The sequence below is a fragment of the Gastrolobium bilobum genome, unplaced genomic scaffold (genome assembly GCF_033153095.1).
Source record: "Gastrolobium bilobum isolate Gb01-03AN ecotype WA unplaced genomic scaffold, APGP_CSIRO_Gbil_v1 utg73541, whole genome shotgun sequence".
Taxonomy (NCBI): Eukaryota; Viridiplantae; Streptophyta; class Magnoliopsida; order Fabales; family Fabaceae; genus Gastrolobium; species Gastrolobium bilobum.
In genome coordinates, this window is record NW_026898791.1 from 9642 (window position 1) to 22482 (window position 12841).

General features: G+C 38.0%; 1 non-coding gene and 1 pseudogene across 1 annotated transcript; both read right to left on the bottom strand.

The window, feature by feature from the left end:
- Nucleotides 1-3061: 3061 nt before the first annotated feature.
- On the bottom strand, nucleotides 3062-12621 carry LOC133284149 (mitogen-activated protein kinase kinase 9-like; annotated as a pseudogene).
- On the bottom strand, nucleotides 5637-5743 carry LOC133284151 (small nucleolar RNA R71). The gene has a single exon (XR_009747869.1). It is a non-coding gene; the product is annotated as a small nucleolar RNA R71 (small nucleolar RNA).
- Nucleotides 12622-12841: the final 220 nt, after the last annotated feature.

Genomic DNA, 12841 nt, shown 5'->3' on the forward strand with positions numbered 1-12841 from the left:
CTGCTTAAACTTCATTTTAAGGGTTCCCCATTGATTTTAAGGGTTCCTCAATGATTCTAAGTCTAATTTCTCCACAAACAGAAGTTTATTATCACTTATTAAACATAGATTAACAACCCTTAACTTGAACAATCAAAGTTCCTCTTTTTAAGGACTCACACAAGCTATGTTCATGAAATTTCAAAGGAAATGATCATGGGTTACCTTAAAGCTTGAGAAAGCAGAAAAATGAGGTGTCTTGAAACTTTCTACACCACTCTACAATTCTGACTCAACAAGGCCATGAATTTGGTCTACCACCAAGGTTCTTTCTTCCACAAAATGGCCTCTTGAAGCACCAAAGTGAGTGAAAATGGCATTCACACTCTCAACCAAAAAGTCATCAACTCCACATCTCCAAACATACTTCACAACCTCATAAGAAGTGATTTACAAGGAATGATGATGTTTCAATGGCTTAAGAGTGGAGCAATGTGCGTAAAATTGGATTCTTGGTCAAGTTTCATGCAAAAGCTCAAGTCTTAAGAAGAGAGGAAGGTGGCAGCAATGGGGGAATCGGCCTTGGGATCAGAAACTGACCTAGGGCTGTGTGAAAATTTTCTATTTATATGTCCACTTAATTAATCCACCGATATTAGTTCTAATAGCTCCGTTAATTATTTTAATCTCAAACTTCATATTCTGGACCTAACCATTTTTCTAGGAATTATCATATTTTTCTTATAATTTTCGTAGCACTTTATCGGTACGCATTTTATACGTAGCCGGTAATATTTTTGGCATCACCGCTCATTATTCTTACTCCAAACTTGATATCCTAGACCTAGATATTTTTCTAGGAATATTTATATTTTTATTATAATTTTTTAGAATACTTCACCGGTACTCATTTATATCGTGAAGCAGACAATAATGTTGTTTAAATATCAAAGGGCAAAGAACATGCACTTCCCCAAAAGGCAAAATCATGGGAGAAACCAAAAATGCAACCAATAAATGATTTCCCAGAACTATATATAAAGTATCAAAAGAACGAACATGCAGCAATCAAATAGCCAAATGCAAAGATTGAAGAAGTAAAGAAAAAAAGTTGGAAGCCAAACAAAGATACCTTAGTAGAAGAAATGAATTTGCAAGGTATATGAAAATGCACTGGCGAATGCTAGTACTCAAGGAGGTCGCGCAAAGAAAAACTTATGCAGAATAACTAAAGTAAAAATAAAATAAGGAAAAGGACGCATGTTTATATACTCATAATGGTAACCGCAACAGTTAGGAATTGCAAAGGTCAAGGGCATTGAAATCATTACACCCCAAAAGTAATGATTAGACGATTGAAACGACATATCCAATAAATGTGCACGGAATGCTAAAATGACACAAAATGGCTGCAGCGCGCTAACAAATGCGACAAGCACCACGTGTCAAAATGAAATGATTATCGACAGAAAAGTCGGCAAGGGAAACTAAAACAACACAACTGGGATCCATGAAATGGACACCCAGACACAATGACGTCAAGCCGGGTTACGAGAATGATGCGCTTGGGGGCAACTCGCCAGTTGAATCCCAACAACTCAAGCCCATTCATAACCCAACTAAAAGGAACATATACAGTATCTAACCCTATTGCATACTCAACCCGACAAGATAAGGGGCAATGAAGTACTATTCCCGTTCCAAAAGAATCAAAGTTCAGAGCATATGCGTAAGGAGTTCAACAAGAACTCGGACATTCTCGACAAAAACTTGAATCAATGCGAAAGAAAATTCACCCCGGCAATCCAGACACCCAGGCAGCCTGGTTAAGGGGTAACTGTTATGGACCCATATAAGGGGCCCATTGACGAACAAGCCCAACAAGGGGCAATCTAAGATTTAAATCAAGTATGAATATGGAAAGATATCCATCAAGGATACCAATCCTAATACGACAGCATGGCAGATGGATCTGGGCCATCATCAGAGGAAATAAAGGTCCATAATCTACTACCTACAAGTAAATCCTATAAATGAGAGGTAAAACCTACAAGTACGCACGCTCTTTCTCTTACTGTTATGTTGTCGTTGTGCGTACACACATCCCCCCTTTTGACAAAGCCATTACTGCTTTATTGTGCATAGTGATCTGCTTGACTCAAGGGTATCTTCTTCATAGATACTTTGGAGAGGGTACTAGATCCAAGATCAATATACTAGCCCACTGGGTTAGACATCTCTGTCTCCAAGATAGAACAGTTACAATAAACACATCATTTTCATTCTATTAATAAAAAAAGTGATGTATCATTTTACACGATAACATTTCCTTTGTCTTCCCTCTTGTTTTTTTATCTAACCAAATAAGAGGATAAAAAAGAAAAGAAAAGAAGCTAAATCCCATTTTGTTTCTCTTTTTTCTTTTTCTCTTCTTCCAAACATATTTTTTTCACTTCATTTCCCTTTTTCTAATTTTCTTTCTCCGCGTGAATGGTGCACTAGAGTTGAAATTAGTGCATAGAAAAACGTCTAAACAAAGTGACGACATCCATGACGAGAGAAGTTTACTCAACTTGACAGTGCCTTCCAACTTCCGCACACTTAGCTTAATTTGGATATACATGCTTTCTCTCATTTTCAACTCCCACACCATTTCCTTCATGGGAGTTAAAGGCATTGCTTTGATAATTAATCCATATAAATTTTGAGCTAAGATTAATTAACATTCATTATTGGATAAACATTATCTTACCATTAAGAGTTATTAAAAATATCATATATTCTAACTCCCATTTTAACCTCTAATATGTTTGTTACATATAATGATATAACATTATGAATACCACTTGTGACTTGAATCACTTGCTCCTAAAAATTGAAACAGCAAGAGAATACTGAATTGATGATAAAAGAACCATAGATTACTCATTCATTCATTTCATTCAGCAGCAATTTAGCTTTAACCTGAATCCTGAATTCACTGAACACTACTTAGAATAATATACAGAGTCAAATTGAATCCACAAAGGCTAATTAATAACTCCCCAACACAAAAATAACTCAAAAATGGATTCGACCCGACTCAACAAAAAATTTCTACGTCTTTAGACACAAATAGGTGGGTCAAGAGTTGAGCAGTTGTCCATCTCTCACCCGACTCCTTCTTGAGGCAACATTTCATAAAGCTGCAAAACTCTGGCGAAGCCGTCTCCGACAGGTGATAAACCCTTGGTTTACCATGTTTTTAGGCTTAATTATGATTGATATATGTTGTGAATTGCATGGAAATTAATGTTTTATACTGTAAAGTTACAGTAATTGAATAGCTTGCTAACATGTTATCATAATTCTTATTTTAAGGGATTTTTGACACCTATTATTGCTTTTTGGAACCAAAAGAAAACATCAAGTTGAGTTGGAGCCTTAAGGAAGCAAGATTTCAAGTGTGTACCAGCTGTAAGATGACGTTTTGGCGTCCATGAACCATGTTTAAACGCTCAAGATAAAGAAAACACCAAAATCAACTAGAGGTGAGCGTTTTAGCGCCCAACAGAGCGCTAAAACGCCCTGACAACATCAATTTCCCTTCGAAGAGCACGTTTTAGCGTGAAACAGGACACCAAAAAGCCCAGAGGCAGACAGCAATACACATCAAGCACGTTTTAGCGCGCAAACAACACGCTAAAACGTCATACGCGGTCAAACCAACTCCAGGAAAAGATCTGATCAAGATATGCAGCATGATTCTATACGATACAAGGAAGAAACACATCAATCTTGATTGAGATAAGATATAACTCCAATAAGAAGATGTGATGGAAGATCACAACAAGATTTAAAAGCTCAAAATCGTCAACCAATCTCCAAGATATCAAATGCAAAAAGGAAACAAAGATGAAATCAACCACAAATCTGATATGGATTCATTGGAGATTTAATGAAGAATACAACCCCAAAAAGCTATAAATAAAGAGCTTGGGGTCAAGACCAATTCACCAATTCAGAAATTCATACTCATTCAAGCCACGCGGAGGAATCCTGTTGCGGAGCGCTGGAACACTGAGGAACCAAGTCAACATCACACCAATAGAGGCTTGGGATTCTCTTTTCTTTATTATTTCTTTTCAATTCAGTATGCTAGAGTAGTCTTTTATGTAGTTAAAGGTAGATGGAACCCAATTGAATCTTTATGTTTATGAATTAAATTGTCTGCGAATCCTGTTCTTTTTATAACTGAATAAATTATCCGCCTTTAATGCTTTCTATGAGTTTGTACCTTATAGAATGATTTTGGGGAATTGTATGACAATAGGGATGTTGGTGTATGAACCTTGACTTGATAATTTATCATAATCCTTGTGATCTAGGAATAGGAATAGGAATAGACATAAGGTAATTATGCAATCTTGAAATTCTTGATCTTAATGTATGTTTTCTTGGGAATAATCGGGGAACTAGAGTTCTTTCAAGATCACATAGATTTATGGTAACAAGGAATTGAGCCGTAATTAACTCAGATAGAATTGATTGGCAATATATTAAGAAACGGATTCTTGGTCATTTAATCCATAACATATTGAGGATATTGGGGGAAGTCGAAACCTTAACTACTTTTATTTTACATTCTTAATCATCATCTTTTTATTCATTCTTTTAATTCTGAATTTTCTTTTATTGAATCTTATTACTTGTTTTTAATTTTAAGTTCTTCAAATACAATTCTCTTCATCTAAATTCTTGATTGTCCAACTAAGGCGCAATTAGTGAACTAGTGCTTGAAGATTCTGATCCTCGTGGGAACGATCTCGTACTCTGGTACACTTTATTACTTTACGACCGGTGCACTTGTCGAGTTGCAACAAGTTTTTGGCGCCGTTGCCAGGGATCGAATTCTTCAACATTAGAAGTAACTAATTAACTTTTAGATTGGACGTTTTAATTTTCTGCACTTTTTACATTCTTCAAAAATATTTTTCTGCATTAAAATTCTGCATCAATTTTCTGCATATTTATTTTTCTGCATTCTTTGTTTATTTTTATTTTTATTTTATTTTTTCTGTTTTTTTGTTTTGTCTTTTTTTCTATTTTTCTGCATATCTTTTCAATCTTAATTTATGCGAGGTACTCTTAACCCGCGAATCTTGAAGTTTGATCCTGAGATAGAAAAGACAGAAAGGAAACTTAGGAAGGACGCAAAAGCAAAGAAAGCGAAAGAAACAAAGGCATCAACTTCGACGGAACCAAAAGAGGAACCTAAGGAGGAACCAATGGCAGGAAACAATCAACTCGCTCCAAGGACATTGGGAGATTACATGACCCCAGCTCGAGTCCCATAGACGGCAAGCATTGTTAGACCAAACATAGAGGCTAACAACTTTGAACTGAAGCCGGCACTACTGCAACTGATTCAAAAAGAACAGTTCGCTGGAGGAAGCACAGAGAACCCCTATAGTCATCTCGATAACTTCTTACTATACTGTGATACATTAAAAGTAAATGGAGTTCCTTGTGATGCTATCTTGCTCAGGCTATTTCCATGCTCACTGAAGGATGAAGCAAGAGATTGGCTACAGTCTCTACCTGAAAGAAGCATAACCAATTGGGATGACTTAGCAAGGAAATTCTTGGCCAGATTTTTCTCAGCCTCAAAGATGGCAAGACTCAAGGCGGAGATCATTGCTTTTGAATAAAAAGACAGCGAATCTTTGTACGAGGCATGGGAACGATTCAAGGGATCACTCAGGAAGTGTCCTCAACATAAAATTGAAGCATGGGAGGAGGCAAGAATCTTTTTCCAAGGGATGACATCCAACACAAGAACACTGGTGAATGCTGCTGCAGGAGGATAACTGAAAACAAAATCTCCAGAGGAAGCGCTGGAATTACTGGAATCTCTAGCTTTTCAGGAATTTGACAATGCCCCTGCCCCAGTTACACAAAGGAGAGCAGGAATTATGAAGCTTGACGGCTATGATGCGCTCTTAGCCCAAAATGAACAAATGCTGCAAATGCACAAGAAACAACAAGAACAATTAGATGCTCTTACAAATAAATTTAAATCTTCTCAAGTTTCTTCTGTTAATAATTCTAATATTAAATGTGGTATTTGTGCAGAGGCTCATGCAACTGAAGATTGTGACTACATGAGAACAACTGAAAAGCCACCAGTAGAGGTCAATGAACTCTGGTATGATCAGAAGAATCAGAATCAACATCCAGGGTTGAGTCACAAATCCAATCATCAGCTCAATCCTCCCCTTCCAGTGCAACCAGATACCCCACAAAAAAGTAACACTTCTGAGTGGGAGAAAGCTTTTGCACAATTATGCAAGACCACTTCTGATTATATTCAAGGTGAAAATGCTTTCAGAGAGAACACATCTGCTTTCATGCAAGAGACTAGATCAGCACACCGGAATCAAGAAGCTTCCATAAGAAATCTGGAAATTCAGATTAGCCAGTTGTCGCAGCAATTTTCTGAGAGAGCTCCGGGTACTTTTCCAAGCAACACAGTTGTCAATCCAAGGGAGCATTGCGATGCTATCACCACTAGGAGTGGGACAGTGATTCAGCCTATAGAGGAACAGCCCGAAGAAAAGAAGAAGGATGGAGAAGCATCAGTTGAAGAAGAGAAGAAAGAAAAGGAAAAGGATACAATTGAAGTTGACAAAAGCAATCATGAAAAAGCAAAAAAGAAACTATTCAAGTGGGAGAAGAAGAAAGCTCTAGAAAGACAGAACAAGCCATTAGATCTCTCCCCATATGCCAGAATCCCTTATCCTCAAAGATTAAAGAAAGAGATTCAGAAACAGCAGTGTTCAAAGTTTCTAGACATATTCAGGAGGTTGCAGATCAACATTCCTTTTGCCGAAGCTTTAGAGAACATGCCCAACTACGCAAGGTTCATGAAGGATCTATTATCAAGGAAGCGTAAGTTGCAGGAATGTGAGACGGTGAATTTGACGGAGGAATGTAATAATGCTATCATCCAAAAGAAGTTGCCTACCAAAGTCAAGGATCCATGGAGCTTCAACATTTTGTGCACTATAGGCAAAGTGGAAGTGGAAAATGTTTTATGTGATCTTGGAGCTAGCATCAATGTCATGCCACTCTCCATGATGAAGAAGCTGGGGATTACTGAAGTGAAGCCCACAAAGACAATAGTGCAACTGGCTGACCGCTCTTCAAAGCAAACTTATGGCATCATTGAGGACATATTGGTAAAGGTAGACAAATTCATCATTCTTGTTGATTTTGGCATCCTTGACATTGAAGAAGATGCCACAATTCCTATGATTTTTGGAAGACCCTTCTTGGCAACTTTAGGAGCACTGATTGATGTACTTAAAGGTGAGCTGATATTACGGGTAGACGAAGAGCAAGCAACTTTCAAGTTCTTTGACAAAGAAGTCCCCTCATCTGTAGCTCAACCGAAAGATCAAGTCTACTATATTAGTGAAAAGAAAGGTGAAGAAGAACACCATGCGGAGTCTTCTCAAGAAAGTAAGCCAAAAGTTAAGATGGAGAAGCCCAGTAGCAAAGGAAAACATATAAATACCAAATTCAAAGTTCTTGAGACTACTTTACCTCATCCATATGCAGAAGAGCACTATGGTAGGACAAAATTTCTGAATGATGGAGCTTGGTTATCACCAAGATTATGCTTTGAGCCACCATGATCATAAGTCAGGTACGTCAGGCTCGTGACTTAAAACAAGCGCTAGAGGGAGGCAACCCACGGTTTTACTATTTTTAGATTTAATTAAATATTTTATTTATATTATTTTATTTTATTTTCAATTAAGATAGGAGAAGGTGTTGAGACTAATGTCTGTCATTGAGTGAATTTTACAGGTGAAGAAAAGGGAACAAACAACAAGAGAAAGCAACTAGTTGTTTTATTTCTCACGCGATTTCTTTGTAGATTTAAATCTGTTGCTGAGGACAACAACATTTAAATCTAGGAATGGGGAACGCGTGGTTCATCTAAGCACAATTGAGTAAGCCGGAGGAACTTCATGAGCATACACAGAATATTCGGCTAAAACAGGGAACTATCTCAAATCCCTTCTCCTTTGCTTTAGCTTATTTATTTTTTTTCTTGCATTTTAAATTTTGTTTTTCATGTTTAATTAGATAATTTTAATTGTTTTTGTTGAAAAACCCCAAGCCAAAATTTTTTGTGAAAATTCTGAAAACTTTTAAAGTTTCTCAGTGTTAATTGGAAAAATGGCGGGAAATTGAAATTAGTAATTGATTCAGAGCATGATGATGCACTTATACAATTTTTTTATGAGCATCATTGCAAATAAGTGACATGATTCATTGAATATATTGTTGATATTAAAGTTGTTTGAGAAAAAGAACAGGATAATTACTGTGCATTCATAGCCGTGAGGTTTTGAGCCTATACAGAAAAATCTTATTGAGTGTGCATTCCATTGTTGAGATACTCTAGAACTTGCTTTGTTTCTTGATTGAAATAGTCTGTGATTTATTCTGTAGAGATGATAGAGGCATGTTCTTTCTCTAACTAGATGGCCAAATAGCTAACCTTTATGATATTCCTTAGTTAAGCCCCTTGAGCCTAGACTTTTTATTCATGAAGAACCCTTGAATGTGAATAGCCACTTCCCTAATTAAATCCTCACCTTAATAGAAGATTAATTTCAGATTTCAAGTAAGGAGTGGATATGAGTTTCAACTACACAAGTGTTCAATGGAATGAATAAGTACAAGAAAAAGGGCAAAGCCCTAGGAAGAAAGAAGGAAAGTGATTAGAATCAAGAAGAGCGAGCAAAATGCTCAAAGCAAAGAAAGAAAAAGAAGTGAAAAGCAAGAAAATATGAAAACAACAAAATAGAAAGGTTCAAAGAATAAAGAACTGGAAAGAAGAAGAAAAGCTTTACAGCCGGAAGAAACGAACAAACACTTGTTCTGTTCCTTAATCTGAATATTGATCTTAAACTTTTCCAAATTCTTTCCCTCCCTTTCACCAGGCCACGTTACATCCTTACGAAAGACCTCTTGATCTGTTTGATTTATCATAAGAACTGTGGAGAGAGAAAATATAAGCAAGCCTATGGTAGTGTAGATTCAGTGGAATAAGAGTGAAACACCAACCCTCTAGACAGTTAAGTATGAGCGAATTAAAACTCCTAGTGAGGGAGTGTCTCAGGAAGTTTTTACTGATGAATTATTGATCTTAATGCTTTGATGTATCATCCTTTTCTTAAGTCTGAATGCTCTGTAGTCATTTCTCTGATTAAATCCTGCCTGTGAATTCCATGCAATTGAAAATCTTGATTGAATTCCATTAAGTTTATTCTAGTGCATTGCTGAGGACAGCAATGTTCAAATCTGGGAGTGGTTGATAAACCCTTGGTTTACCATGTTTTTAGGCTTAATTATGATTGATATATGTTGTGAATTGCATGGAAATTAAGGTTTTATAATGTAAAGTTACAGTAATTGAATAGCTTGCTAACATGTTATCATAATTCTTATTTTAAGGGATTTTTGACACCTATTATTCCTCTTTGGAACCAAAAGAAGACATCAAGTTGAGTTGGAGCCTCAAGGAAGCAAGATTTCAAGTGTGTGATAGCTGTAAGATGATGTTTTGGCGTCCATGAATCATGTTTAAACGCTCAAGATGAAGAAAACACCAAAATCCACTAGACGTGAGCGTTTTAGCGCCCAACAGAGCGCTAAAACGCCCTGACAACATCAATTTCCCTTCGAAGAGCACGTTTTAGCGTGAAACAGCACGCCAAAACACCCAGAGGCAGACAACAATACACATCAAGCACGTTTTAGCGTGCAAACAACACGCTAAAATGTCCATACGCGGTCAAAGCAACTCCAGGAAAAGATTTATCAAGATATGCAGCAGGATTCTATACGATACAAGGAAGAAACACATCAACCTTGATTGAGATAAGATATAACTCCAATAAGAAGATGTGATGGAAGATCACAACAATATTTAAAAGCTCAAAATCGTCAACAATCTCCAAGATATCAAATGCAAAAAGGAAACAAAGATGAAATCAACCGCAAATCTGATATGGATTCATTAGAGATTTAATGAAGAATACAACCCCAAAAAGCTATAAATAAAGAGCTTGGGGTCAAGACCAATTCACCAATTCAGAAATTCATACTCATTCAAGCCACACGGAGGAATCCTGTTGCGGAGCGCTGGAACACTGAGGAACCAAGTCAACATCACACCAATAGAGGCTTGGGGTTCTCTTTTCTTTATTATTTCTTTTCAATTCAGTATGCTAGAGTAGTCTTTTATGTAGTTAAAGGTAGATGGAACCCAATTGAATCTTTATGTTTATGAATTAAATTGTCTGCGAATCCTGTTCTTTTTATAATTGAATAAATTATCCGCCTTTAATGCTTTCTATGAGTTTGTTCCTTATAGAAGATTTTGGGGAATTGTATGACAATAGGGATGTTGGTGCATGAACCTTGACTTGATAATTTATCATAATCTTTGTGATCTAGGAATAGGAATAGGAATAGACATAAGGTAATTATGCAATCTTGAAATTCTTAATCTTAATGCATGTTTTCTTGGGAAATAATCGGGGAACTAGAGTTCTTTCAAGATCACATAGATTTATGGTAATAAGGAATTGAGCCGTAATTAACTCAGATAGAATTGATTGGCAATATATTAAGAAACGGATTCTTGGTCATTTAATTCATAACATATTGAGGATATTGGGGAAAGTCGAAACCTTAACTACGCTTGTTTTACATTCTTAATCATCATCTTTTTATTCATTCTTTTAATTCTGAATTTTCTTTAATTGAATGTTATTACTTGTTTTTAATTTTAAGTTCTTCAAATACAATTCTCTTCATCTAAATTCTTGATTGTCCAACTAAGACGCAATCAGTGAACTAGTGCTTGAAGATTCTGATCCTCGTGAGAACGATCTCGTACTCCGGTACACTTTATTACTTTACGACCGGTGCACTTACCGAGTCGCAACAGCAGGCTTGGTGAGTCACAGAAGCAAATGGCGCACATGAGTTGGCCCAATAGGGTCTCTGACCCGCCTGAAGAAAAAGGAAGTGACCCACATAGAGTTCAAATAGGGGCAAACCCAAACTCCATATATCATCCGGGCCAAACCGCTCCGGACTCATGTACGCGCACATGCCCACGTAAGAGTTGCACGCTTCGAGCGTACGACACGTGAGCTTGCTCACTCCGAAATCAGAAATCTTGACCTCATTTTTCGAATTCACTAGGGGAGCGTTTGGTTGGGGAGAAATTTTATGAATAATAGGAAAATGATATGCATAGGGAAATAGTTGGAGGATTATGTTTGATAGGAAAATGTAAAAAAAGTTGTTTGGTTGGAAAAAATTTGGATGGGCAAATTAAGTAACTTTTATAAAGTCCATGTTTGGCTATAAGTAACATATAGATAGGTAAATGCAGTGGGTATTACAAAAATACCCCTGACTTTAAATATTTTTGAATTCATTTTGAAGACACGCGTAGAACTGGGGTCATGCCTGGTGGCCCTTCATTCAAAGCTAGAGCAGCATGAAAGCTACTGCAATAGTCTTGACACCAGTCCATCCCTTGCGCAGGCCTTGGACAGTCCCAAAGTGCACATTTTGGACCTAAGAAAGCAGAAGGAAGAGGGCAGATGCTTGGTAGATAGCTAGATATATGAGGAATAGCATCCTCCTCAGAATAACCTGTACCATTAAAACTAGTATAAAAGCTGTGATTGAAGTCCTGATGCAAATCAAACTGATGATATCCTAAAGCAACCCCATCTGGGTTGTTAGGCGCCACAACAACTCTGCAACAAATAGATCTAACCAGGTAGATATTTTCAGTTTCGTGCGCAAGTGGAGGGTACGCTGGTCATATGCCTCTTGCCCATTCTGAAGATTTACATAGATAACGTAATATACCACATCGCAAATGGGAAAGTATGGCCGGGTTTTTGGACCAAAAGCATATGCAAACTGTAAATATGGGGTAATGATTTAGGTGGACTTTTCTTCAGAAAGTTCCAACCAAACATGGCCACCGACTAATCCCATCTTTCAAATGCCTATGCATCTTCAAGGAATCCTCCAACCAAACACCCCCTAGGGCTTGATGTCGCGGTGCGCAATGCTTTGTGTGTGGAGGCACCCGAGGCCGTTGGAAACGTCACGTGCCACCGAGGAGAGTTTATGTTCGAAGAACGTGCCGTTTGTTCTGAGCATCTATTTTAGCGTGCTGGAGTTCATGTACTCCATGAGGATCGCGACCTCGCTGGAGGGTTTCTCGAATGAACCGTGGTACCGGACGATGTTGGGCCAATCGGCGGCGCGGCGGAGGATGTTTATCTCGGCGACCACACGGCGGCGCGTGGTTGCATCAGAGTCGTTGTGGATGACCTTGAGGGCGTAGATGGCGGAGGTCTGCTTATGGCGGACCTTGTAGACAGTGCCGCTGTTACCGCGGCCAAGGACGTCGAGTTTCTCAATGTCGCCGATGGCGGCAGAGGTTTTGGAGGTGGTGGGGAGGATGGGGAGAGCGAAGCGGGGACAGTGTTCTGAGGGTTTGGCGATGGGGAGGCGGAGGTTGGGGTGGCGGCGGACAAGGGCCATGAGCGGCAATTGGTGGCGGCGAAGAGGTTGAAGAACTAAAGAAGTGAGTGGTTTGTGAGAGTTTTTATATTATGCAAGTGTGAGTGAAGGAGAGAGTGTCGTGAATGGCTATCTAAGTAAATAGGGTGGATATAAGAGTGGGGTCTAGTTTTTATATCATTGATGACGATTCACACTTAAAGATAAGTTTGTTCCTTCTACCTAGTTTGCATGTGATTAA